This window comes from Trichosurus vulpecula, chromosome 9, assembly GCF_011100635.1.
Source record: "Trichosurus vulpecula isolate mTriVul1 chromosome 9, mTriVul1.pri, whole genome shotgun sequence".
In the NCBI taxonomy this organism is placed as follows: domain Eukaryota; kingdom Metazoa; phylum Chordata; class Mammalia; order Diprotodontia; family Phalangeridae; genus Trichosurus; species Trichosurus vulpecula.
Window position 1 is genome coordinate 167,453,783 of NC_050581.1, and position 27,816 is coordinate 167,481,598.

Genomic DNA, 27,816 nt, shown 5'->3' on the forward strand with positions numbered 1-27,816 from the left:
ATCAGAAGGGAAAAAGAGAAGAGGAATCTTCATTTAAATAGCCATGTCCATCTGGAAGTACTCTAAGTAGCAGTTCTCTTTACTTTTTGCCTTTGAAGGTTAATATAGCAGGAAAAGATTTTTTTTTCTCATTGTCTGTACAATGTTTATAACAAGACCTTTGCCAAAAGCTTTTCTGTTAATACCAATGAAATAACTAGAGCAATGGAAGAAACCAAAGCAAGGAAATGAACAAGATAACTTATTTCTTGATCATTTTTTATATTAATATCATAAAGAAACAATGAGAACTGCAGCTTGGTGTAGTCGATAGTGAGCAGGCCTCTGTCACATTCTGGCTGTGTGACCCTGGGTAAGTCATTTAACTTCTCAGTACCCCAGAAAACTCTCTGAGACTATAAATTGCAGAGAAGGTGCTGGCCTGCATTGGGAGAGGGCATTTCTTACTTCCATCAATTAAATCACAGGTATGGTCTAAAAAAGGATTTCAAATGGAAAGAAATGCCCTGTCATTTATCCATTATTTATTTTTAATACAAAAATGATTTATTGTTAAAAGAAGACATTATGATCCTTTTTGTTAGATTTGTCATTTTTGATACACTAATTGAATTAACATTTATTGATGAATATACATAAAACATAGCCTGCAAGAAGCCCAAAATATTTGGGGCTGACATGTTAATCTTCAGGAAAGTAAAAGACAGGGCAACTGTCTAGGAACACTCAGGAATCATTACATGAAATGTTTTCACTTCAAATCCTGGCATTTCCCTTATCAGGCATATTTCCCTGAGTAGTTTAGTTTACCTTGGCTATAAATATAACTAGTATCATGCCCATGTTTTTGTGCATGAAGAAAAGGCAATGCTAGCTGGATCGTCATGGATCAAAGGTTTCTTGTTTGTTTCTCTGGGTGTTTTCCCCACTATAAATCTGATATATTATCAAAGGATCCTAGATCTGGAACTAAAAAGGACCATAAAGGCCATTTCATCTACTCCTCATTTTGTATGTGATGAAAATGAGACCCAGGGAAGTTGTGGCTTATTTACCCAAGACATAAGATTTGAATCTAAGTTCCCCAACTATTTAGTGGGCACTCTTTATTTAAATTGGTTCATCCTTCTCTTGGCAAACTCATTCCTTTCCTTCTTTGCAAAACAAGGACGTTGAGGAAAGAGCAAGGGACGTGGAATCTGGTCACATCTAGATTAAAATCTTCCCCCTCTTACTCACTGAGTGACCATGGACAAGTCATTTGAACTTCTCTTTCTTCATCTTTAAAGTGGGGGTGATGATATCTCACAGGGTGGTTGTGAGACTTAAATGTGCTAATCCATATGAAGTTCTTCACAAGCCCTAAGGTGCTATATAAGGGCATCTGCAATTATTATCTGAGTATTGGGTTTGGGTTTTTTTTGAGAATAAAGATCAACAGGAATGAAGGAGGGTGTGAGGAAGGGAAGGAAGGAGGGAAAGAGGGAGGGGAGGAAAAAAAAAGAGTGAAGGAAGGAGGTAGGGAAGGAGAAAAAAAAGAAGGAAAGGAAGGGAAAGAGAAGTGAGGGACAAAGGAAAAAAAGAAAAGAATGAAGAAAGAAAAGAAGGGAAAGAGGGAGGGGGGGAAGAAAAGGAAAAGAGAGGTAAGGAGTTAGTAAGGAAGGATAAGAAGGTGGGAAGGAGACAGAAAGAAAAATTAAAGAAGGAAGAAAGAAAAAAAGAAAGGAAGACATATGCATATATATATACATATATATTTATGATAGACACACATATCTATCTGTGTGATAGATAAAAACTTTAAGGAAAATATAACAGAAATGTAAAGTGAGACAATATGAAATGACATAGAAATAGCAGTTAAATAAATTAAAACCCAATCAGCTAGTCAGTCAGTCATACATTTACTGACTTCCTAGAGGTCACGATGCTAGACACCCTGAGATGTATCAAGATCAGAAATGTTTCAGTAGAGTGTGTTTTACTTGTGGAATCTGGCAATATTGAACATAGGGTCCTCCTTGTGTCTCCCTTATGCATTATCCCCTGGGAGGTTTTGAGGTGTCACATTCAACTTGGCTTATCATTAAAAAAGTACTACGTGCTATGGAGAACAGAATTAATTTTCTGGCAACCAAAATATGTGCATTTATAAGCAGTTTAGAAATCATTCTTCATTGTGCCTCCCTGCATGCTACACTTCAGGTCACTTCCTCCCTTGCCTGCCTCTAATCCTAGCTATGGGGTTTTAGAGGAGGACAATAATAAGCCTGTCTTTTACTTGCCATATGATAACCTAAACGTAGCACTACAGGTGGGGGCAAGTAGCAAGGGGAATTAGACACCAGTATCTTCTTGAAGCAAACTTCATCCTGGTTTTTTATTTGTTTGTTTTTTCACCTCTGAACCACTTCAGAAGACCCTCACTGTTCTGGCTAGCTACTATCCTCTACTTATTACTTCTTTCCTTTTCCTTCCTCTTCCTCTTCATTCTCCTTGAATAAATCTGATCCAGACACACAGCAGGCTCCAAACTGAAGGCATGTTGACCTAATTCTAAGCTTCAAACTCACATCTACAACAGCCAGTAGTGCTTCTTTCTATGTATGCATCCCACAGGCATCTCAAACTGAATGTGTTCAAAACCAGACTGCCTTTTAATTCAACAAGTATTTAGGATTTGCCTGCAGTTAGGCTGACACTGTCCTAGGTGCTGGAGATACAAAGACAAAGGTGAAACTGCCCCTGCTCTCAATGAGGTTAAATTCTGCTGGAAGGGAAAGAGTACGTACAGGGGATGAGTATGTAAGACACCGCCCTTTGCCTGAGACCACATTTGTGGTTGAAATGGTCTAGAAACCAAACCTTTTCATAAAGGAAAAAAGACCAAATCAAGTTATGAGGGATGTAAAGTACTGATCTTCTGACATATGAACAATTTAATTGTGGAAAGAAGTAGAAAGACATTTTGTGTATTAAAAACTTATAAAATTCATAAAATATCAGATAAAAGGAGAGATAAGAGGACTGAATAGAGAACTGAGAAGGCCTGCTCAAGGACTGAAATGACTGAGGGTGTGGGGTGTTGTGGTACCTCAGATCATTTGCATGTGACTTGTTAGTTTGTGAGGTGAAATTCACAAAGTAATGAATACAAAAAACCGAGTTCATAACAATGTGAAGGTTAAAAAAAGGATGTAGCTTCATAACTAAAAGAAAGGTGGATTTTCTTTTACCTCATAAGGGAAAGATGAGTTATTGAACACCAAGAGACTCTGATTTGAGTCATTGAAGAAACCAGCAGTGGAAGAGTAGAAAAAATCAGTTAGGACTGAGTTGAGAAGGTAGCAGGAGGCAGTTAAGAATACAGCAGGAGAGTCGGCTGACAAGAAGACTTCAGCTTTTAGGTAAAGTTGTTAATTGACTGGAGACAGTCTGAAGTTCATTGGAAGTGAACTAGATTCTGATTTTTTGCATTTGAGCAACATCTACAGCTTGGGAGAAGGAAAACTGCTCAGAGGCATGGGTTAACTCTCTGCTGATAACTCTGGTTGGAAATGGAAAAATGGAAGGAAAAAGTTAGGTTATACATTTGTTTTGATGTTAAAAGCAACCAACTTGGACAATTTAGCATCTTACGTGAACTTGTCTGTGCTCCTCAATGAGCCAGGATGAGGAGTTTTGCTGTGACTAGTTTTATTGTGAGAAAACCTCAGAGATTATTGAACAACCCAGCATCCTGTTGAGTGAAGAGATGGCTAGGACTTGATGACTTGCTTAGAAAACCAGCCTGAAGATCGCATCATTACAGTAGCCTAATGCTTCCTCACTATTCACTTAAGGGTGACTGTAAGTTGAAAGAGTTTGGCACAGTCTGAGAGTAAGAGAAGGGCAGATTTGCCCAGCAGAAGACTGGTAAGGACCAGAAGGAGAACAGTTAGCAGAGAAGCAGATATATGTTAAACAGATGGTTCCTGAAGAGATCAAGGACATTAAGGCTTCCAGAAGCAACTTGTGAAATTGCCCTGAGAATGTGGTTTATTCTCATTCCTGTTTCTCCTTGCTAGGTTTCTAAAAGTATGGGTCCTCTATCTCCACTCCCAAAAGTCTACATATTGGAAGATTATGATTCATGGTAATGTGCAGATTGTGAAAAATTACTTGCTTCTGCATTTCATTTTTGTTGAATAATTGTGATTTTTTGTGTTATTGTAAAGTAAATGTTTTTACTTTTAAGAGTTGGTGGTGTCTTCATCGTGATTGACTGGAAAACACAGCAGGTTGGGGTTTAGGAGCTACAGTGGCAAAGAAGGGCAGTCTACCCTCCCTCCTTCCAATATCCATAAAGTGAATGTTAATCCCCAAGACCCTAAGAAAACTTGAATTACAGTCATGTGGTAGTGGTCCTTTTCTTGGAACCCAGACCTGCTTGTGGGAGAGTAGGTTGGGGTGAGTGAATCAACCTAGTTGGTTGGAGGGACCCCAATGAAGGTGTTATACTGGAGAGATAGATAGATAGATAGATAGATAGATAGATAGATAGACAGAGACAAAGAGACAGACAGACAGATAAAGACAGACAGAGACAGAGACAAAAACAGAGACAGAGACAAAGACAGACATAGACAGAGAGACAGACAGAGAGATACAGAGACACAGAGACAGACCTAGGCAGAGAGAGATAGAAAGGGACAGAGAGAAATGGAACAATGTATTGTAGAATATATTAATGAATGACTAATTTAGTCATGAGGAGACATTAACATCTGGGAGGACAAGAAAAGGACTCTTGGGGAATGTGACATTTTAGATGAACCTAGACTGGAGCCAAGGATTTCAAAAGATAGAGTAGAGGAGGAAGAAAATCCAGGGACAAGGGGAGAGCCTGCACAAAGTCACAGAGGTAAAAGAAAGAATATTGTATACAAGGAATAATTTGTCTGGAATGGAAAGCATGTGAAGGTGTATGAGTGGGAGTGATGTTCATTCAGTCTGAAAATATAGGTTGGTGACTAATTGTGAAGTGTTTAAAAGCAGAAGTCTGCATTTTGTCCTAGGGAGAATAGGCAGTCAGTGAAGCTTTTGGAGTAGCTTCTGTCTTTCTCCCTGGGGCCATGTTTCATCATTTTTTGTGTTCCAATCTTTGGATTTAACACTGGATTAACAAGAGTAACTGCTGTAATAACCCCAGCCAATGCTGCAGGGGAGGATGGAGAACTAGTCAGCGGTGGCTGAACCAGGATGTTTTGCCTCAGTTGCCTAGGAATAGTTTGGAGAAGAAGAAAGAGGAGGAAGAGAAGGAAGAAGAAAAAGAAGAAGAAGAACAAGAAGAAGAACAAGAAACAGAAGCAGCAGCAGCAGCAGAGGAAGAAGAAGAAGAAGAAGAAGAAGAAGAAGAAGAAGAAGAAGAAGAAGAAGAAGAAGAAGAAGAAGAAGAAGAAGCAGCAGCAGCAGTGGGACAATGGAGTATGGATTTCTTCCAGCAAAGTGTCACCCCACATGAGTTCCACACTCTAGGGGCTATTTACAAAGTGACTTGAAAATTTAACTCAATGTGGGTATGATGGCATGGGTAATGCCTCCTTTAAGGAGTCTCATGCTCCTTGCCCTATATTTTTTTAACCAGAGTTTACTGGAGTTTAGTTCTAAGCAGCTTCTTTCTCACTCTGAAATTACCCTCATCCCCTGTGGCCTTCTTACTTTGGAACATCCCTTTGTCTATATGCCCCCCTTTTCCCATTGGCTGTTTATTCTCAGAACCTCCATTTTGAGGAAGGGCCCAGGCCAGCCATGCTTCATTCCTCTCCCAGTTCTGCTTCTGACTCTCTGGACTTTGCCATCATGCTATCCTCCTCTTTACCCCCTTCACTCCCCCTTGGCTTTTAACTTCTCTTACATTTGTTGTTTCCTCCCATTAGAATGTAAGCTTCTTGAGGTTAGGACATTTTTTTTTAGAGACAATGAGAGAGAAAGAGAGGGGGAGGATGAGAGACAGAGAGACAGAGAGACAGAGACAGAGAGAGAGAGAGACAGAGAGAGACAGAGAGAGACAGAGAGAGAGAGACAGAGAGAGACAGAGAGAGAGAGAGAGAGAGAGAAGAGAGAAGAGAGAGAGAGAGAGACAGAGAGAGAAAGACAGAGACAGAGACAGAGAGAGAGACAGAGGAGAGAGACAGAGATAGAGAGAGAGACAGAGAGAGAGAGAGGAGAGACAGAGAGAGAGAGAGGAGAGACAGAGAGACAGAGAGAGAGACAGAGAGAGAGAAGAGAGAGAGACACAGAGAGAGAGACAGAGACAGAGAGAGAGAGAGAGGGAGATGACTAGAACATAAGTCCAAAGGGAGGAGGTTATGACACCAAGAGAGACATGATATGAGGCCCTACCAAACATTTTAGCCTTCCTTTAGGAAAACAAAACTAAATAAAAAGAAAGCACTCTCTCTGGCCCAACAGAATCATAACTAGGTTGTGTTTTAGACCAGAGTGAATTTAGGACAATATAAAAGGCACCCCCAGTTGGACAGGAGAGGGGTGGGGTACTTTACTTCACAGGACACTACCAAGCCATGGATAGGGAGGCTGCACATCCCCACCCTTCTTCAGCACCTATTCTAAAGGGCCATTTAGATAGCTTTTTATTTAAAAGAAACTTAACACCTAATTATCAAGAAGATTGAGTTGCTTCTTCACACTTGGTATCTAAGAAGCCTAATTAATGCTGGTAGGTGTGGGTGAAAGGGTAACTCATTAAAAAAAAAAAAGCTTTTTAGAAGAGTTCCTCAAAGAAGCTTAAAGTAGCCACTCTTCACTCTTCCAATTAATCAAATGATTTTGTAGAGTTGGAAGAGACCCTAAAGATCATCCAGTTGCAGTCCTTGATTTTACAAAGGAGGAAACTGAGGACCCAGAGAGAAAACGTGACCTACCCAAGCCACAAGTTTATCTCTTAATTAAGAGATTAATTAGATTAATGAGAGAACCCAAGTTCATCTCTTAATGAATATGTGGCTGAACTGAGGAGGAAACAGGGGGAGCTTAGGCCTCATTGGCTTCTAGAGGTGGTAGGGAACTTAGATGTCACCTTGTCTGACCTTTTCATCTCACAGAGACAGAGTTGGTGTCAGAAGGGAGACTCAAATTTAGTTCTGTTGACTAAAAACCAACACTCTTTCCTCCAGGTTTGTTAAAACATCTCCTTGAAGAGAAAGAGGGCTCAATCCTTGCAGAGTAGTGTGGCCCTTGGTCTCAGGACTCAAGGGACTTAACAAGAAAGGAATCTTTCAGTCCTTCTTGAGTACCCTGGCCCCAAGATCTTCCTTCCTATTTTCATGAATCTTCTCCCAACTTCAAAAGTTGAATCAGCTTGGGAGGACAAAACTTTCAAAATTTTAAGAGGAAGAAGTCCCAAGGATTCAGGAGGCACTGGAAAGAAATCATGACTTCTCCTTGTCTTGACATGCCTAAAGTGCTTCCCTCCATTCCCTACCTTTACTTCCAGCATCCATCCTTAAGGGCAATCTGGACTGATAGCCTGAAAGAATAGCCTCCCCATTGTTTATTCTGGGATGGAAGGAGTACTTCTACCCCAGGTCCCACAGGGAAATTTTCATCTATGAAATGAAGAAATTTAGCCCTAGATGTGTAAAGTGATTCTTCAAAGGCGATAGAGGTGGAAAATGGTTGAGAAAAGACTTGAACCCAGGTCCTCTGAATTCAATAATCCTTACATCATGCAGACTCCTTGTTTTTCATACTGTTACAGTCAAACTCCTTTGCAAAAGACTATTTGTGAATGGGTGTGCCTAAATGGGGGGGGGGTATATATTTCCCATCTGAATTTAGGGGATATTTATCTCAATATGACTATTCTTTCTTTTACTGGGATATTTCAGCTTTACTTTTGATTTAGCTGTTTTTACTCTGTTTTTTTCTGCCCAAGCCCAGGGCTGCCAACAATGGGAGGGCAAAGGATTAGGGGAAAAATGTACAAAAGCTGGAAAGGCAGAGTAGTTCCAAGGAAGACAGCCTCTGTCTTCCCTCCTGTAGCCAGAATGGACTTTGTTTTCTTTGAATGACTCAGCTCGCCTCGTTGAGCTTCCCTGGACGCTGGGGCTTGCTCTTCCGGAGCAGGACCAGAGCTTCCTGTGTGATGAGTCATGGCGCTGGCTGAGGGGAGGTGTGTTAACGTGGTCTACGCTGGGGGAGGGGCCAAGTCAAGAACCAATCGGCCCTGGTCGTTCAGGCGGCGCTTGATGATGTCAAAAACTCTATAAGAGGGGAGAGGACAGCTTGAAGATCCTCCTTTCCTTTTCTGGTTGGAGCCAGAGACACCTACAGCCGAAGCTGAGCTGCCGGTAGCAGAGCTGACTAGAGGCTAGTGGGTAATCTTCTTACTGTAGAGGGGAAGCATGTATACAATTTTGCCTTATACCATCTTGCTTCTCTGTGGCCTTCTGATTACCCTTGTAAGGCGGACTTATTGGGCCTAGAAGCTTTTGATGAAAATATCAAAATGGGGACGCTGGTTTGTGGGCTTGTTATTGTGGAGTGTAAATACATGCTGTAGTTCTCCTGCCTTCTGCCTAGAGAATTCCTTATATCCTGCGGTTCCAGACCTTTTAGGCACATATGAGATTCTCTTTGAAATCATAAATTCTGCCTTCCTAATATACCTCCTCTGCCTTCCCACCACTCCTGCTACCTGAAATGATCCCCTTTCTGTAGGTTATGGCTTGGAGAGAAAGGGTGGGTAGCTTGCCAGGTTCTCTGCTCCAAGATGGCCTTTATTTCCTTGGATCTCAGGCCAGTCCTTCCCATAGACTTTATCTTGGTTCCTTTCAGCCTCAGTCTTTGCTGAAATAGCCCCCAGGAACACAATCATGTTGCTATTTTAGCTGGAGCTGGTATGAAGTATAGCAAAATTTTCATAGGAGCCCTTTCCTGAGCCATCACCAGAAGCCCCAACCGCATTACTCACTGATGCATTCTGTGGTCTGCCCCACCTACACACAAGCTGCTTTGCTCTCAGAGCAGATACTCTTCCCCTCACCTTCATCACCCCTTTGTATGTTATTTTCTCCCATTAGAATGTGAGCTCCTTGAGGATAAGGATTGGCTTTTTTCTTGGTTTTGTATTTCTAGCACTTAGCATGGTAAGTAGCACAAAGCCAGTGCTTACTAAATGTTCTCCCATTCTCTGTCTCTGTCTCTCTCTCTCTCTGTCTTTCTCTCTCTGTCTCTCTCTATGTCTTTCTGAGTCACTCTGTCTCTGTCTCTCTTTCTCTGTATACACACATATGTATGTATATATATATATATATGTGTGTGTGTACATATATATATATATATATGTACACACACACATGTATAATCCTCTATTGAAACAAAGTGGGTCCCTAGAAATTAGGGAATGATAGAACAAACTCTGATTAAATGATGAAGTAGAATATCATTGTGCCATAAGAAATGACAAATATGATGAATTCAAAGGGTTATCAGGAGATTTGTATAAACTGATGCAAATAAACCTATGCTCTTAACAACAGAGAAACAAGTGATCACAGGCAACAGAATATTGTACATATTGCTAGATATAGTCACTCATGTTTTCCTTTGTGTAGCACCCCATCCAGGTTACTTCCTCCACTGCCAATCATATTGGAATGGTGAGTCCTAAGAGAACTATTTTTTCCCCTCAAGGCTCCAGAGTTAACCTTGAGGATTACTGGGTTTCAGTACATTTTCTATTGATTATCAGCCAGACTTAATTAGCTTTCAGAAAGGGTATTTACTCAGTAGGTACAGCAAGGAGAGTTGTTACTGACATCCATCCCCAAATAGTCAAACACCTTCCTCTTATACCCACAAGGTCCCTAAGTAGGCTCAAACTTATAGTAAAATGGAGAGAGGTACATGTATAGGGAACCCATGTGACAAAGAAGTAATTCACAGCTTCCTATTACTGAAAATCTTCTTTCCCATTATGGCATCTTCATTACATTGTCCTTCCATGCAATTCTCTGCTGAGTTCCAAGGGTTAAGTCCTGAAGCTTCTTTTCCTTGGCATATAAAATTTTCTTTAATGTGTCTCTTAGCTTCCAATGCAGATGCTGTTGTCAGCCCCTGCTGCTCCAGCCCCTGTTGCTACTAGCTTTTTTTGAGACACAGCCACCAATGTTGATGGAACCTCCAATTCCCAGAACTTTTCAAAATTCCCAAGGGCATAATATGATTTACCTTGTCTCTGGATAATCAGTTGCTTTTGCTCAGATCTTCTATTTGTCCTAGGGCTTGCCTTTTTGTGACTCCCAGCTTATTACATTGTCTCCTACTAACAGAGTTTTATTGAAGCCTGCACTAATTGGCTTTTTCTGAGAGCTGGTTGTTAAATTTTTAGTGTGAATATTTACACCTTAGAAATTAGCAAAATAGGGCTTGATTTGTAATTTTGTTGACTGCCTAGACTTAAGAAATTATTAATAATGCAGATCAAACTTAAAACCAAGTGCTCATCTTTTGGTCAGGGAGAGGGAGGGAAGGAACTCAGCTGTTTAACATTTACCAACATATCCCTGCCTAATAGATATAGAGGTAATGATCAATGGATAGGTGAAAAAAGAAAGAATTCTCTTCTTTGCAATAGTAATTCCCTATTAGGATCCTAGGATCTTCAGCTCCCAAATTTGTAGTCCTTTTCTACTTGACTGACTCCAAGCTTGCTATTTCTCTATATAGTCCAAGAGGCCTGATTTGATCTTCAACTATTCACAATATATTTCCTATGTAATGTCATTGGTCTTTATCCAATATCCCAAAACCTCTATGATCCTTTCAAATGGATTATTTTTTACACCTAGTTTACGTTTGATTGGTTGATCAAATCTATTTGTCTGGACCTTCTGTGATTCATTTGTGTGGAGATAGACCCCCATTCTTACATTTCTTAAAACGATGTGTGTGTGTCTCTGTGTGTGTCTGTGATATTTTTAAAAGCATCAATAAATGTTAATTCTTAAAATATTGATTTCCATGGCAATAGCTCCATGCCAAAGTCTTATATTGATGTATTCCTGATACTTCTGAATATTTCAAAGGGGCTGACTTCATCAGTCTACAAATCTTTAGTCACAACTAGATCTAATTTGGGATCCTAACACTAGACCTGCACGATTTGCATATTTGGCATGCTCAGTCACTACAAATGAAATTTCCCATCCCTATTCTTTCCCTCCTGTCCATTATTCCAATATCTGTTTCATCATTTGTGACAGTAGTAAAGAGCTTCTCCAAGAACTTCCTACATGGAGTGAAAGGTGCTGTTATATATGAATTACAGAGATGGCCATTCTGTAACAGTTGTTGCCAAAGGTTTGGGGTCATTAAAGCTCTCTGGTAAGTCTGGTTTCTTTTTTGGGTAGATGAAATTTGCCTCAGATACTCTCAGGCTCACTGGGAGAGAACTGTCCAACCTGTGCAGATTTAGGTAAAAAAAAGATGACCTTTGACTAAATGCCTGTGGTAACTGATTCACTGACTGGTTGAGAATTATATGTAACTGTTGGCCCCAACGATGTGGTGTTCCAATGACCCATTACTTCTTTCAGGGAACTTTGGTCCCTGGTCTCAGCTTCTAACTAAATATACTTGAAACTAATGCAAGACAAAATAGATGTCTTGAAGCTCAGTTATAAAAGAGGCAATAAAGGGCAAGAGAACTAGGTCAAGAACACAGGGGTAAGAAAGGTTCTATTTTATGCTTCTGTGTGGCCACACTTCTGCACCTTATTCTTATAGAGACAAAGTTCTATTGTACTGAAGAGCTGATGCTTTCAAAAAACAGATATATTTTCTTCCTTTGATACTGAATTTATAAGACAACTAGAGTGATGAGTCAATTCGAATCTCTGAAAACTACTGCCCTTCAATGGGTTATAAAATCAGGGATATAGTAGAATCACAGAAATTCTGAATTTGAATGGGCCATGGTGGTCACTTAGTCTCATTAATATCTAAACAATAATTTTGCAGTAAGATTTACTATGAATAATACCATTATGTAATGGGCTAAGTTCTTGCCTTAGAATCAGAAAGAACTAGCTTCAAGTCCTCCTTTTGTCATATATAATTTATGTGACTATGGCAAGTCACTTAACTTCTCAGTGGTATGACATGGTATGGTAGGCTTAAGATTTCATTAGTATGATAAGGAAATTCCTTCTGCCTATACCGATCAACATCTACTCTACAGTTTATAGTCTAAGAAACTTGTCTGAAATATTGAGTGGTTTAATGACTTTCTCAGCATCACACAGTTAGTAGTTGCAGAGACAGATCTTGAACCTAGGTTTTCCTGACTCTAAGGCCACCTCTCTATACATTGTGCCTTATTGCCTTTCTTACTTCTAAACTTCTTGATGCTAGCTAGCTGGGTGCTAGCTAGGCACTACTAGGCTGACTAGCCCAGAAGGGCTAATGATATGTGCTTTTGTTGTTCCATCATTTCAATTGAGTCTGACTCTTCATGACCCCCTCTGAGGTTTTCTTGGCAAAGATACTGGAATGGATTGTCCTTGCCTTCTCCAGCTCATTTCATGGATGATGCAAATAGGATTTAGTTACTTGCCCAAGGTCATATATCTAGTAAGTGTCTGAGGCCAGATTTGAACTCAGAAAGATAAGTCTTCCAGACTGCAGGCCTAACCCTCTATCCATTGTGCCACATAGCTGGCTGATCTTTGCTAATCTTTATCCTTTACCATTTTTCTGTTTTTTTCCCAGGGTTCAGTGATGTAGCTTTATTAGTCTCTTCTCAAGACCTCACAAATAGAAGATGGTCCCATCCCAGAAACCAGCTTGTCGCAGAGGCCTTGAATTTATGGGCTCATCTCTTCTGGAATGCAGAAATTCATTCTTACACTTTGAAGCCAACGGGAAGAAATGCTTGAAGGAGGGGAGTTATCGCTTTATCGTCTATCCCAATAACCAATTAAAACACTGCTGATTGCAGACAAGATGCAGTAAGAGAATATCTGCACCTGTTCTGACATGAGAAAGGTCTCTCCATTACACATCCTCCAAGAGAGTGCCATGCCTCTAAAACTAAAAGTTATAGTTGGGTTGCTTTTTGACATTTGTAGGGAGTTGTTTCAACAATCCGGCTAGCAGCTGCTGTGGGGAGTGTAAACTCAACAACAACCAGTTCACAGAACACTGCAAAAGCCCAGGTTCTTTTGACCTGCTTTACTAAGGAAAGCAACGTTAAGGGGTTGTCAGGCTTACTTTAATTCAGCATACAAATACCATTCACTTAGTTCAGGGAAAGTTTTTAAACTTCCCTGGTCTTCAGTTTCCTTATCTGTAAAACTAGGTGAGGGGGCTGGGTGAGGGAAGTGGAACTAGCTAGATGGCCTGAGGTCTCTCTCCTAGCCCTTCAGACTTCCAAGATGGTTAAACTTCAGAAAATTCCTAAATGGGAAAAGGACTTAGAGGCTGTCATGGTAAAGAATGGCAAATGTGGATCCATGACCAAAAACTGACTTCTTTAGGTTATTGTCCTACTCTGTGAATCTGGCTTGGGGTGAGGGTCTGGGTGGGGGACACTTAAATATTTAAAATCTGGCCCTTGTAAAATCCTCCTGAGAGTGCTGAGCAGCCAAAAAATGAAGCAGAAACCACCCTGGTAGTCAGAGGATAGAGCATCACATCGATGAATACAATGAGACAAAAATTTGAAATGATAAGCTCTGGATGTCAAAGCAATCATTAATACCAACAAGATGGCAATGGCTAACTGCCCAACACACCTCTGTAAGTAGTCATAGCTATGAGAGAGATGCAGTTTGGGAAACATTCTATCAACTGGGAAAAAATCTATGGAGAAGACCATCCAAATCAACCAACCTGGGATGATAAAGAATGTTTGGAGACCTAATTGTAGTGTCTGAATACCAACGAAGCTAGTCTAAGAAAATAATTTTCTCATTCTGTTTAAACTGGATACTATGACAGTGAACAGACTGTGAGAAAAAAAGAATGCAGACATGTTCCTAAAGAGAAAAAAATATGATAAATGTGTTAAAGAGCTTTGACATGAGTGCTATTTCAGTCAAGTCTGAAGCCAGGCAGTGATTTAATGAACAAGAAACAGTTGGATTTTTTACCAGTTATGTCAAAATGAATGGAAATGTTTCTGTAGGGGAAATTAGATCTTTTAAAATGGAAATTCTGCCTACTGTATGACATTGCCCCAAATCCTTGCCCTCATCTCTCCTCCCCTCAAACAACACATGTATGTGATTTATCAAAATTGTATGTTCAGTGCTTTCAGCTTGAAAGGCAATGCACCTTCTCACGCTCCAGCTCTGTAAGTAATACTTATCTGCTGAGCAAAGTGCATACATTTAGTAAAGCAGGGAAAGGAGCCCGAGACTAAAAAGTGAGAGTGGGAACAGATCCAGTGGTGGGAAAACTCAGTGAAACAAGCCGCTTGGAGAACTGAGGTAAAAATAATGAGTTTGAGAATGAAAAGAAAGCAAAAACAGCAGAAGGCCATTGCTCCCATGAAATTCAGCTTACCTAAATTCTCATCAGTATCTTTTGTGTTAGGTTCACTTACATCGGCCAAAAAATCTTCCCCCTCCCAGAATGCTGTCCCTCATAACAGGGATATCGATCGAAGCTGTGACTTCATGAGTGTAGGGAGCTCCTCCTACCAACACAAAACAGTACTTTCTCTATGATTTATTGTCTTCAAGAGGTGCTGAGAGCACTAAGAGTTTAAGGGATTTGTCAAAGGTTACACAGAAGATCAGAATCAGGATTTGAACTTAGGTCTTCCTATCTTCAAGGCCAACTCTCTATTATGCCACATTGCCTTCATTCCTCATAACAAAGAATAAAAAAAAAGACAATGAGGGGGGCAGTTCAGACAAACTAGCCAATATATAGAAAAAGTGCTTATTTCCCCACCAATGCAAAGAATAGAGGAAGTCCCTTCTTCTGTCTCCTCTTTTGGCTATTATAATCACATAGCTAGAAGGGACCATAGAGACCACTGAGACCAATTCCTTCTTCTTAAAGATGACACCAAAGTTGATAGAGGTTAAATGACCTACCCAGGCTGATACAACAAGTAATTGTCTGAAGCAAGATGGGAACTCAAGTCTTTCTGACTCTAAGCCCAGATCCCTAGCCACCATGAGACCTAGCTGCCTAGATTTAGGGGGTCCCTAAGCTTATGGGTGATGACCTCAGCTGTCTAGTATCTTCTGTTTCATAGACTTTCAGTGAATTTAATATAGATCAGATGGGTGACAACCATGATATTCTTTGATAAATTCTTGAGTTTAGCTTGGACCTGGGGTATGTTTGTGTGTGCGTGTGTGTGTCTGTCTGTCTGTGTCTCTGTGTGTCTCTGTGTTTGTGTGTATCTGTGCCTGCATATTTGTGTGCAATTGTGTTCATGAAAGAATTATTTAGGTTATTCAATGATAGACTCCTTTTGGTTTTCACATTGGTGAGTCTTCCCAATGCCATTCAGAAATCTGAAGGCTAGTTATCCATTGCATTGTCAACAATGGTTCTATATTTCCACTGGTGTCTACCACAGGCAAAGATATAGATGGCTATTTGGGGGGCTGGAACAACTTCCCAAAACAGGTCCTGGCAATCTATGAAAAGTGACTTTAAATTGAGTTATGAGAATAAAACAAAAACTCGAGACAGTTCCTGGTCAAGGGGAGACACCATCCCAACCTTTGGTAGCGATCTCAGAAAACCTGCTGCTGGGAGCTTTTTACCTGAGGAGTGAGAAGGCTATAGACAGTCCTTAAAAGAACTCACCTGGGCTAGAAAGTGAGATAGTGCCATCTGGTAGCTACCTGTTTTGTCTAATTATCCATGCTGACTAGTCTCTAAACTCAGTTGTTGCTATGTGGCTTGAGAAGTAGAAATGCTTTGAGCACCATCTAAATATTGCTGCTTGGGACAAGCTCCAGGCACGTCATCTTAGTTATGACTATGATTATAAAATTTAACATCTGGAATTTTTAATGAAAAAACATTCTGAACTTGGCCAGAAAGCTTGAAGATAATAAAAGAGAAGTAATTATCAAGAAGTCACTCTGTGCCTGAATCCTAAGCCCGGTAATGTATTTTGGATATTTTTATCAAAATCTTCAGCACACTCTGAACCATATCATACAAAAGATCCTGTTCTGACCTCCAGAATCAAGTAATTATTTGTTATCTTTGGGTGTGTTGAGTTACCTTTGACCTAAAATATGGTTCCAATATCAAAGTTGTCTTCTTCAAATATCAATCACTACTCCTCCTGGGTGTATGGGGTATTCAGAGAGGGCTTCTGCTATGAGAGCTTACTAAGCCCTTTTCAGGGATGGTCATCCAACTTTGGTGTCTCTTGTCATTGAACTCACACCTCTAGCTCCAAGAAGATGTAGCATACATAGCAGCCACACCCCAGTAAAACTGTCTTGGCACATAGGCTAAACCAGGTTGAAGGTAACCTACAGGCCTCAAACCTGTCTGTGAGTTAGAGGGATGTCTACCTCAAGCACTGGCATGGACCAATGAGAACAATTTCTTACAATGGCCATGAAGGAAGCTGAAGCAAGTGCTGTACGATGCTTAGAACTTGGTCAGGCATGGAAGATGTCAAGGTCATCCACTGCATTCTGGGTGATTTTTGTTGTCTTGATTTTCATCCTAACATTGGAATGCACTGACTCAGGAAGAGAGAAGGAGGCTGATGATTTTGTGCAGATCTGCTTCATTTAAGTCTAACTCATGTGCAAGTCACCTTCAATGTACTTAGTCCCCTTTGTCTGGTTGTGGTTGTGGTTGTGATTTGTCCTTCATTTTTGAAGAGGACAATGACATCAGGAAGATGATGCCATGACTTGCAAGTGAATTGGATTTAAGTGAAGGAGGACTGTGTAAAGTCACCAGCCTGACTTTCTCCTCTGGAGTCATTTGGGTCCAGGGGTCAGATATACAACAGGACAACTGGAGATGGATCAGGATGCAGTGGGATACCGAGTCCTCTTTGAAAAGAAAGGAGGACGAACAATAACTATTCCTCCTGGATTCCCCTAAAAAATTCTACTTGCACAAAAGATTTGGGGACTTGAATCATAGTGTTTGACATAGAAATGCTTGTGTCTAATCCTAATTCTGATTCCTGGTTCCCAGGCCTATATTTCTCATACAATTTCCAACATTCTGAAATTGTCTAACATTCTCTCCACAGTGACATTTTGTTTTTTCTTTTGTTTGTTTTAGAATGGGAATATTAGAGGCATTCTGATTTCATTGAATAGGATGGGTCTTGATTGGAAATCCACAAACACTTTCACTTTCTAGGTATGCTGATGAGGGGAGCTGGGATTTCATGTGAACTTTGCAAAAAGGCAATAGAGGTGGCTTTCCAAATATCAAATGAGAACTTTTTCCAGGTTCAGAACTGAGGCAGAGATGTTGAGAAGGAATGGAGAAGCTCTGTGGAACTTGGGCAAAAGGAGCTTACATCATGACATTTCCATCCCTATACACAATTCAAGTCTGACTCGGGAGCATGTTGTATACAATCCAAGACTTTACTAAGATGACTGCAACTCCTAGCCCCAGAAGAAATACGACCAGATCTCTTTACTTTGCAGATGAACTAATTCCAAAATGAGACATCTGCTTTAAGAATGAGTAATCTTAGTTCTTCTTTTGCAAGTGAAATCCAAGTTACATTGCAAAATAATTCTGTAAAATGGTTTCATTTCATGGAAGATTGCCACCATTTGTAATGAACAGCCAAACAGAATGCAGGCAAATTGGACAGTAGAAGGAACACTGGCTTTGAATGCAGAAGAGCTGAGTTCAACTCCCAACTCTGATACTTACTATCTAAGTGAACATGAGTAAGTTCCTGGAATTCCCTGATTCCCAGATTCCTCAGCTTGGACTAGATGGTTTCTGAGGACCTTCATAATTCTAAGTTTATAGTATAAAGTATTGAGCAGGAGTGGGGAACCTGTGGCCTCAAGGTGCATGTGGCCCTCTAGGTCCTGGGAAAGGGCTGCACTTACGGACCTCGAGAGCCACATGTCTCCTTGAGGCCACAGGCTCCCCAACCCTGGTATAGAGTATAGAATCTATACTCATAAAGTTGTCTTTAATATCTTTCATTTCCTATTTCTTTCAGTATATTCCTTACTCAATACCATGTGCTCATGTAGCTTCATCACAGGGGTAAAAACCCCATGATCAATTAATTGGAACTCTTGCCAAGAAGTTCCAGATAGAATTCTGGCCATGGACACATTTTGGCTATATGAATTTGAGCAAATAACTTAACCTCTCAATGCCCCTGGTGACTCTCTAAAACTGTAAATTGTGGAGCATATGTCAGTCTGTATTAGCAGAAAGCATTTCCCAATCCAAAGTTCCCTGTAGTAATGAAACAAAAAGTCGGGTCAAAAAAATTGATAACTTGTTTGTAGAGAAACGTTGAAGGAAAGAGGATAGAACATTAGAACTGGAAATGGAAAGACCTAGATTTAGATCTCGCCTCACATGCACTTATTGTGTGATCCTAAGCCGGTCATTTAACCTCCATTGCTCTAGGCAGCTAAGTCTGTTAGTTGTAGAGAAGGTGTTAACTTGCATTGAGAGAGGGAATTTCCTTACCTTGCTGTTCCCTAGGTGGCACAGTGGATAGACTTATAGAAGAGCCAGGAAGATCTGAATTCAAATGTGGCCTCAAACACTTACTAGTTAAATGACTCTGTGCAAATCACTTCACCTCTGTCTGCCTCAGTTTCCAACTCTAAAATTGGGATAATAATAGCACTTACCTCCCAAGGTTGTTGTGAAGATCCAACAAGGCAATATTTGTCAGGTGCTTGGCCCAGTCCCTCAAACATAAAAGGCACTTAAGAAATGTCTGATTTTTCCCCCTTCCTTTCCTATACCAACAAAACCACAGTTCTATCTTCTATCACTATCCTACTACCACTACTACTACTACTACTACTACTACTACTACTACTACTGCTGCTGCTGCTGCTGCTGCTGTTACTACTACTACAGTTATCTCTTGCACATTAAGATTTTCCCCTTCGTGGTTTTGATATATTACAAGTTGGCATAAGAAATTAAATAGGAATATGGGGGAGTTTCATGGAAGCTGCAGACAACATATGAAGGCTGGCAGATGACACAGAAAAAGTTTAGAAACCCAGAAACGCATGACATGTGTGTGTAGTATCACATAATATCAAGATATTTTATCTTTCAATACCATAATAATTCAGACTTCTTCTCTGGTATGAAGGGAGGGCCAAAAAATTTTACACAGACTTTCTGATCAAGGGGATGCCCTAGCCATAACCTCTGCCATGTGAAAGGGATAACTGTACCACTATTATCAGCTTTATCATTGTTGTTACTATCACTTTAACTTGATAATGTAGCCAGGTCTAATGGCCCGCTTTTTCAATGAATTTTGCCTTCATTTTCAAACATCCAATATACTTCAATTATTTTTACTTCCCAAAATAGTTTTTATTTATATCTTCTGTTGTTTTTACATCACCTATATTTATCCATCTATTCCACACTCTCCCTCCCCAGAGAACCATCTTTTAGAATAGACAAATTTTAAAAAGAAAAAGAAGAAAAAAAATTAACAAAGCCACTCAATACATCAAACAAAAAAAGTCTGACATTATATCCAGGAACCACCCATGCCTTCTCCACCTTTGCAATGGAATTGAGGAAAGTATCTTTTTGCCTTCAGCACCAAGCTTGTTCTTTGTCATTTTTCAACATTCATGTTCAGTTTCCCTCAGTTACTTTCAATAATACTTCCAATATTCATGAAAGGAGTCATCCCATCACACCTTGGGGCTGTGCTTCTTGGGGATCAGTCATAGATAAACTCCTATCACCAACCTACCCTATCAATATTCCTGATGCTCCGATCAAGGTGCTGAAATATTTCAAAGCATTCCAAAGTACATTTCAAAATATATCATGTTCTGACACTCTCTTAGTAAAAAAAATCTCATAGTTTCAGCAGCTCTGGGAACTCCCAGGTCCAGGAGAGTTCTGAAATTTCTGACTGTGGCATTTAGGAGGAGGAGGAGAAACAGGCAGATGAAATTTATTGAGAAACTGCTTAGCTTTGTCAATCTGCCAAAGCTGGTATTTTGGACAAGCTGCTTTCTGCACTCATTGATCATGCCATTAGAAAAATGTGTTCTTGTTCTACTATAATGAAGAGAGTGACACCACAATTCTTATTTTTTTCCATAATCATCCCATGGGAATTTTCCTGGATAAAAATTATACACTCTAAACTAACTTAAGTTGAGCAAGGTTCTTTCTTATTCAGATGTTTATTTGAATTTGTAAAAACTAACAGAAACAATAGAAAAGTGCTAAGGTAGGGGAGGCTATTTTTTAAGCTACTGATCCCAATTTTTAAACATGAGATACAAGTCATCAATTTTTCTGTGACTTAGCAATTTATTTACACACCGTTCCTGCTTTGGACATAGCCCAGCTGAGTTCCGGTTTGATGAAATATTGTTATCCACATAATTCATTTTGTACAGCTCCAACAAGGTATTTGGATTTGTGGTAGCTCCCATTTCAGGATGAAATTGAATTGGAAATTCATGTGAAGGCTGTACAGATGAGGCAAGCCTGAGTATCAGGAAAGTGTCAATTAAATTTACCTTCGAGGCTCTAGCATAAAAATCTGTTCCCGAGACCTTGAAAATAGCTCCCATTATCCTATCGATTGAAGCCAGCAAATATAACTCAAATCAAAGGTGGATATAAGTTTATTCCAAGATCTTCATAATAAATTTCCAATTTGTTTTATGACTCAGGATATGAATATTGGTCTGGATGAGTGCTGGGTAAAGTAATGATATTTACCAGAATGATTTATTGTTTCTTTTTGGACAACACACACTTATTAAAGATGTTATTGATTAAAGTGAAATTAGCAATTCTCTGATTAATTCATCCTTCATCTTTTTATGTCTGTGGTAAAACATAAAAAAGGCCGCTCCAGTAATCTATTAATTCCAAAGTGGGTACAGAGTTGTAGAAATCTGACAGCAGCAGCTGTTTTCCCATGGGGGACCACATAACTCTCAAAAGCTGTAAACTGAAACCACACACAAAATATCATTCTTCCTTCCAAAAAGAATTCCTTTTTTTTATAGAGAAATGTGAGCCAATTTGCTAAAGAAAAAAGCCATAATCAACGAAGGCCAAATTTGTAGTGCTTAAACTTGCAGTAGTATGAGAATACTATTCCCTTTTAAGATACCAATTCATATTTGACACATTTTAAACATTTTGCACAGAGTTACAGAGCCAGTTTGACAGTCAGGAAGACCTAGGTTCAAGTCCCGCTTCTATCTAACATATATTGGCTGTGCTACCCTGGGCAAGTCACTTTACTCTCAGTGCAGGAAACTTGCTAAGACTCAGTTGAAGAGGTTCCAACATGTCTTGGAAGCAGAGCTTTCCTCCCACCTTGTCCCAATGAAATCACAGCTCCAGACCCTTTTCCTATCCCTATAGCTGTGAAAGTCAGCTTCTGACTTGGAGTAAGAAGAAAAAAAGAAACAACTGAGTTTGAATTATGCCTCAGACACTTACTACCTGAGTAATCCTGGGCACCTCTCTCACCTTAAGTTTCCTTATCTATAAAATAGAGATAATGATTAGTGCCTACCTACAGCACAGAGCTGTTGTGAAGGTTAAATGGAATAACATATAAAATGCTCTGCAAACGTTATGGTACTATATGAGCGCAACTATTTATAACAATTGGAATTGTTGTTATTCAGTTGTTTTAGTTGTGTCTGACACTCCATGACCCATTTGGGGTTTTTTTTGGCAAAGATACCAAAGTGGTTTGCCTTTTCCTTCTTTATCTCATTTTACAGATAAGAAACTGAAGCAAACAGGGTTAAGTGACTTGCCCGTGGTCACAGAGATAGTAAGTGTTAGAGGCAAGATTTGAACTCAGAAAGATGTCTTCTTGACTCCAGGCCCAGTACTCTATCCACTGCACTACCTAGACACACTATGATAGTGATTATCTTGCCATTAATGTGATGATGATGATGATGATGATGCAGATTCTCACATGGAAATTCTCAAGGTTCACATTTCTGTATACATTAGGAGCTGAGTTTTATGAGATGGTCTTAGAATCACAAAATACATGAATCTGAAGGATTTCAGAATTCAACCAGCCTGGATGATAGCATCTCAAGGAGGTTATAGCAGTGATTCCTTTAAGAAAAAAATTTGGTCTACATGGCTGCTTCTAGGTCTCAAATACTGTGACTCTATTAAAACACAGGTTCTGGAGCTACTCTCCCAAGCCCTTACTCCCACAAGAAGGCAGGGATGCCCAGAGCATGACTACTGTATCTTCACTCAGTGCTCCAGCATTAGGTTGAAGGGTTATTGGATTGCTTTTCTAGCCCATAGTACTAGAGGCTCCCACCTATGTGCTTTCCCTTACTGATTATCAGTTGAAATCAATTAGTCAACCTGATATCTATCTTTCAGAAAAGGATATTTACTAAACTGGTGGAGTAAGAATAATTAGTACAAAACATTTGCTGAAAAGTCAATAACATGCTCTTCAGCTTGCACATAGAGTCCAGAGGAGGGAAGACGCCAACTTAGAGATGACATTTGGCAAAGAGCTAACCTACGCTTTTGGTTGCTAGAAATCGTTTCCTCTCCTTAATTATAGTAGAGATTTTCTTTGAGGCTCTTTGTAGAACTTCCAATCTGCTTTCCTCATCTTGTCCAGTATTTCCTTGGCTCTCAACATAGACACTGCTGTCAACTCTACCAGGGACAGAGAAGCTGTTAGGAAGCTCAAGGGAATCTGGGAATTCTAAAAATTCACCAGAACCTTCCAAGCTCACAAAATCTCACTCTGGCCAGGAAGGAGAGGAGATAGTTTCCTCCTTTCAAGAATATTTTCCCCATTAGGGGAAGACTTCTCTCTCCTTTCTACTACCAGTCATCAGGATCTTTCAGTTCTAACTACCTGAATGGTTTTATACAAGCCCCAGAAGGTATGCCAAGTTTCTCAGTCAATCCATACAGACTTCCTGTTACCCCTAGGGAGGCAACCAGGTCTTATTTCCTATTAATAAATGATCCAGATGTATTCTCATCTCATAAATGTATCAGGGATTCACATGCTTTATGTCTTCCCTATAGGTCCCTATCTGTGGGTAGGGTTCATAGCACCAGGTTCAATCTCACTTCTTCCTAGTGCATGAAAGAAGACGTAACTCTCTCCCATCTGTGACAAAATTACAAGCGATCTTAGCAGTCGGATCTCTAGTCAAAAGTTCCCATATCTCTATCCTATGGCTAAGATAGTTACCTCTTCTTTTCTTATTCCCAGTGAGACAAAACTCCTAACTAATTAAATCGTAACTCTCTCCTCCCCAGCTGTCCAGGTTACCTTGCAGCTAGATGGAATGATTGATAAGAGCACTGGATTTGGATTCAGGAAACCCTGATTTTGAATACTTGTTCAAATGCTTAATGGCACGGTGCAGTGAGCAAGGAACTTAACATCCCTTTCCCTTCGTTTCCTCAGCTGTAAAATGGATATGATAATAATACCTGTCTTACAGGGTTGTGGTACAGGTTAAGTGAGAGGAAATACATAAAATACTTTACAAATCTTAATGTGATATATAAAGGTGATCTCTAATAATTATGATATAAAATACATTATTGTTTTTAAAATATTATTATTATTATTATTATTAGCTAGGTGGCACAGTGAATACTGCTGGACTTGCAGTCAGGAAGACCTGAGTTTGAATCTGTTCTCAGATATCTACTACTCTGTGACCCTGGGCAAGTCACTTGAACTCTTCTTGCTTCAGTTTCCATAACTGAAAAATAGAAATAATAATGGAACCTCCCTCATAGTTTTGTAATGAGGATCAAATGAGATAAACATTAAGCACTTAGCACAGTGCTTAGTACATAGTAGGTGCTTAATTAATGCTTCATTTTCTAAATTGCCACCACCATTCTCTCATTCCCATCTGCCTCAGTCATAGTTCTCCCAAATCCTCTTTGAGCTCCACTGTCCCTTCTACTATTTCCTATGGACCCTATTTTGTTGTGTACCAGCTTCCCTTTGTCCTAGAGTTTCTTTATTGCAATCCTATTGAAACAGCTAGATGGCTCAGTGGCTAGAGCACTGGGCCTAGAGTCAGGAAAACCTGAGTTCAAACCCAGCCTCGGACACTCACTACCTCTGGGACCCTGAGCAACTCACTTAACCTCTATTTGCCCAATTTACTGGAGAAGGAAATGGCAAACTACTTCAGTATCTTTGCCAAGAAAACCTCACCTGGGATGAAGAAGAATTTGGCACAACTGAAGGACAACAATCCTATCATGATTTGGGCATTCAGCAAGGCCTGGCTCTCCCCAGGAGACACAGTATCCCTTCCCTACTCAGTGTCTTCCCAGGCCATCTATCACCATTGCTCTGGCTTCCCTTCCCCCTCTTCCAATTTAAGTGAAGTCAGAGTTAAATTTGACTATAGTGAACCAATTCAACTATACCCTGTCCATTGTGCTGGAATCCCTCACTCCCTTGTCTTGTCACCACTTATCCCTTCCTACATGTTAACCTTGGATTACTGCCACTGTCCTCCCTTTTCTTCTCTTCCTCCCATGCTGCTGAGCAGTCCTAAAGGAAATGACATAACCGTCTTGACTGGACCCATTAAAAATCATGTTCTGATCCAAATGGATACCTCCATAGAACACCTAATCTTTTAAATCTTCTCTCATTGACTCCATCACAGACTCTTCCATAACTTTTCTTCTTTCCTCAAGTCTTCCACTCCACCTCCTCCCTATTCCCACTCAGCAGAGGGCCTGGAGTCATATTTTACTGAAGAGACAATTATCTAAATATCCCCCCAAAATAAATGGAACATAGTGGGCATCAAATGATTATTTCTCAAATTGAAATGAACTAATATAGATCTACACATTTGCCCCAAGATAATGCAAGCCCCTTGAGGGCAGGGATTATAATGTTTTTGTGACTACATCCCCAATACCCAGCATAGTACCTAGAACTTAATAAATGCTGTTTGATTTGAAACAAATTAAGTATATAGAAAAAGAATTTGGTCCACAGAATCTCATGTGTTTGCAAATGTGGCCCATTAATATGTGGCCCAACTAACATAACATAAACTTGACAGTGGGCTGAAGGCAGGCTTGAGAAAGTGGGATTAATTCAAAGTATCTTATACATGGAGCTTGATGCTTTTTTCCCCCTGAAAACTAAAGCTTGTAAAATTGACATGAGAGAAAAACAGGAACCAAATTTCCTGACCACACACAAATACTCCTATTATCGACATTGTTTTATAAATGAAAACTAGTTAAACCTTGAGAAAGAGATATAAAAAAGAAAGGCTATTGTTTTAGCAATGCTGGAGGGGGAATATCATCATCATCTTCATTGTCATCATTATCGTCATCATCATCACAATGATCAGTATCTATGTAGCATTTACTGTGTGCTAGGCATTATTCTAAGCAACAAACATTTTCTCAGATGAGATGCCTGACAATCCTGAGAATTAGGTGCAGTTATCATCCTTTCATTTCACAAATGAGGAAACTGAAGCAAACAGATGTTAGGAGACTTGTGCAGGTTCACACAGCTAGCAAGTGTCTGAGGCTGGATTTGGACTCAGGTCTCCTTAGTTCCAGGCCAAGCATTCTACTCACTGTGCAATCCACTGTCTCAAAGTGCCTTTTATACCTGTAAGTCTCACCTTGTGCTTTATTGTTTTAGATTTTTGTTTTGGTGGATTGTTTGCTTTTGTTTTTCTAGCATCAGCTGATAAAACCATCTCCTTTACTTCAGCTGGCTGCTTCCCTGAGTCTTTGCACAGCTTGGCTTATTTTTGAAGACTGTAATAGGAAACTAGGTGCCTGGGAGATAGGAGGACTCAGATGCCCAGCTTGGGGCATCAGCATTGAAGGGTGTTTAGAGAATGCAACAGGTAGAAAACTTTGGAGCTGGGCCTTCATTGCAAATCTCAGTACCAGCATTCTTTGCTGCAATTTTCTCCATCTGTTTTTTTCTTTTCTTCCTACAAAGACTCCACTTTAGCCTCATGCTCATCAGCCAGGGACTTCCACTCCTTCCTGTTATTCTGCAGCCTGTCAAACATGGACTGGATTTCCTCATGGAAACATGCAAACTCCTTGTATACAACTATACACACAAAGTCAATGAACCCCACTTGCAGCTTTGTTTCTGTCAATCACGGGCTTAGTGAGCAGAGAAAACAGCAGTTCAAGTGAGGACATAGGGTTAAAGGCACAGCCTTCATTATTCTCACAGCAGCACAGGCCTCCAAGGTGAGTACCCAATAAGTAATTTCAAATACAGCATTCTGCAAAGTTATCAACCATTAAGATCAGAGAAAATATCAGATTGACTATTGGGGAGGTGCTAACTTTTCATTTTCTGTTAGAATGAGAGATATAAGTAGTTATTCATTCCTTCATTTATTAAAACTCATCTTTTATTGGAAGCATTCCCCCACTCCTCTTAATTCCAGGGCCTCCCCTCTGTTAATTATTTCTTATCTATCCTATATATAGTTTTCTTTGCACATATTTGTTTTGAAGATGTCTCCCCCCCATTAGACTGTAAGCTCCTTGAGAACATGTTCTTTTTCTTCTTTTTGTAACCCCAGCACTTAGCACAGTGCCTGACACCTAAGAAGTATTCACTAAACATTAATTGATTGATTCCTTGTTTATTTGTTTGGGCAACTCAAGCTGTTCCCAGATCAAGTGATATAAAGCATTTGCAAAATGATTTGTGTAAAGACCTCAGAATATCACAAGGTCATTCTTTGGGAATCTACTTCAGGCCAGAGAGGAGCACCTGTGGCCAACAATAGAAGCTAGTAGGCTATCTGGTAGTTCCTTAATTCAGTTATAGTATTTTTTTGCTATCTAGCAGCTCAGCTATCCTAATGAAGGACTAAGTGCATTTTCATCACCCTCTAAGTTTACTATCTTAGTGCAAAGGACTAGCAATCCAATCCTGGTTATGTTCTGAATGAAACTTATAATCTAGGGAGAAAACAGGCCTTTCTGATGGGAGAAAATGGGACTAATAAAAGCTTAGTAAGCAAGAGCAGAATTCCATTTGTAGTACTTATCTAACTCAGCTGGAAATATCAGCACTAAAAGTAGGCATGAACTCAATGTTCAAACCCACATTTTGAAGTGGGGAGTGTTTTTTGCAGTAAATGTATGCACTTTGAGGTCAAAAAAAGTCTGACTTCAGACTTCAGGCTGCCTAGAAGAGGTTTGTGAGCAGTTCTTCTGGCTCTCAGATTGCTATGTGTTGTATAAATAAAGTCTTGGTACTTTCTCTTTGCAATAATAGTGTGCTATAAGAGTTAATGGAGGGCAGAGAGGAGGGAAGTGGGAATATGTCAAAGTTAAAGAAGAAATCAGAACAAGTAAAATAAAGAGTACACTTCAGTCCTGGAGAACTATTCAAAATGCACCTTCAGCACCTCTTAGATTTGTTCAGGTGGGGAGAGCAGCTGGTCAAAAAAAGGCAATTGAGAAAGGGCAAAATAAGCAAAGATAAAGTAAGAAAGGGAGGAAATTCAGAAGGAAGGAATGAAGGAAGGAAAGAAGGAAGGAACAAAGAAAGGAAGGAAG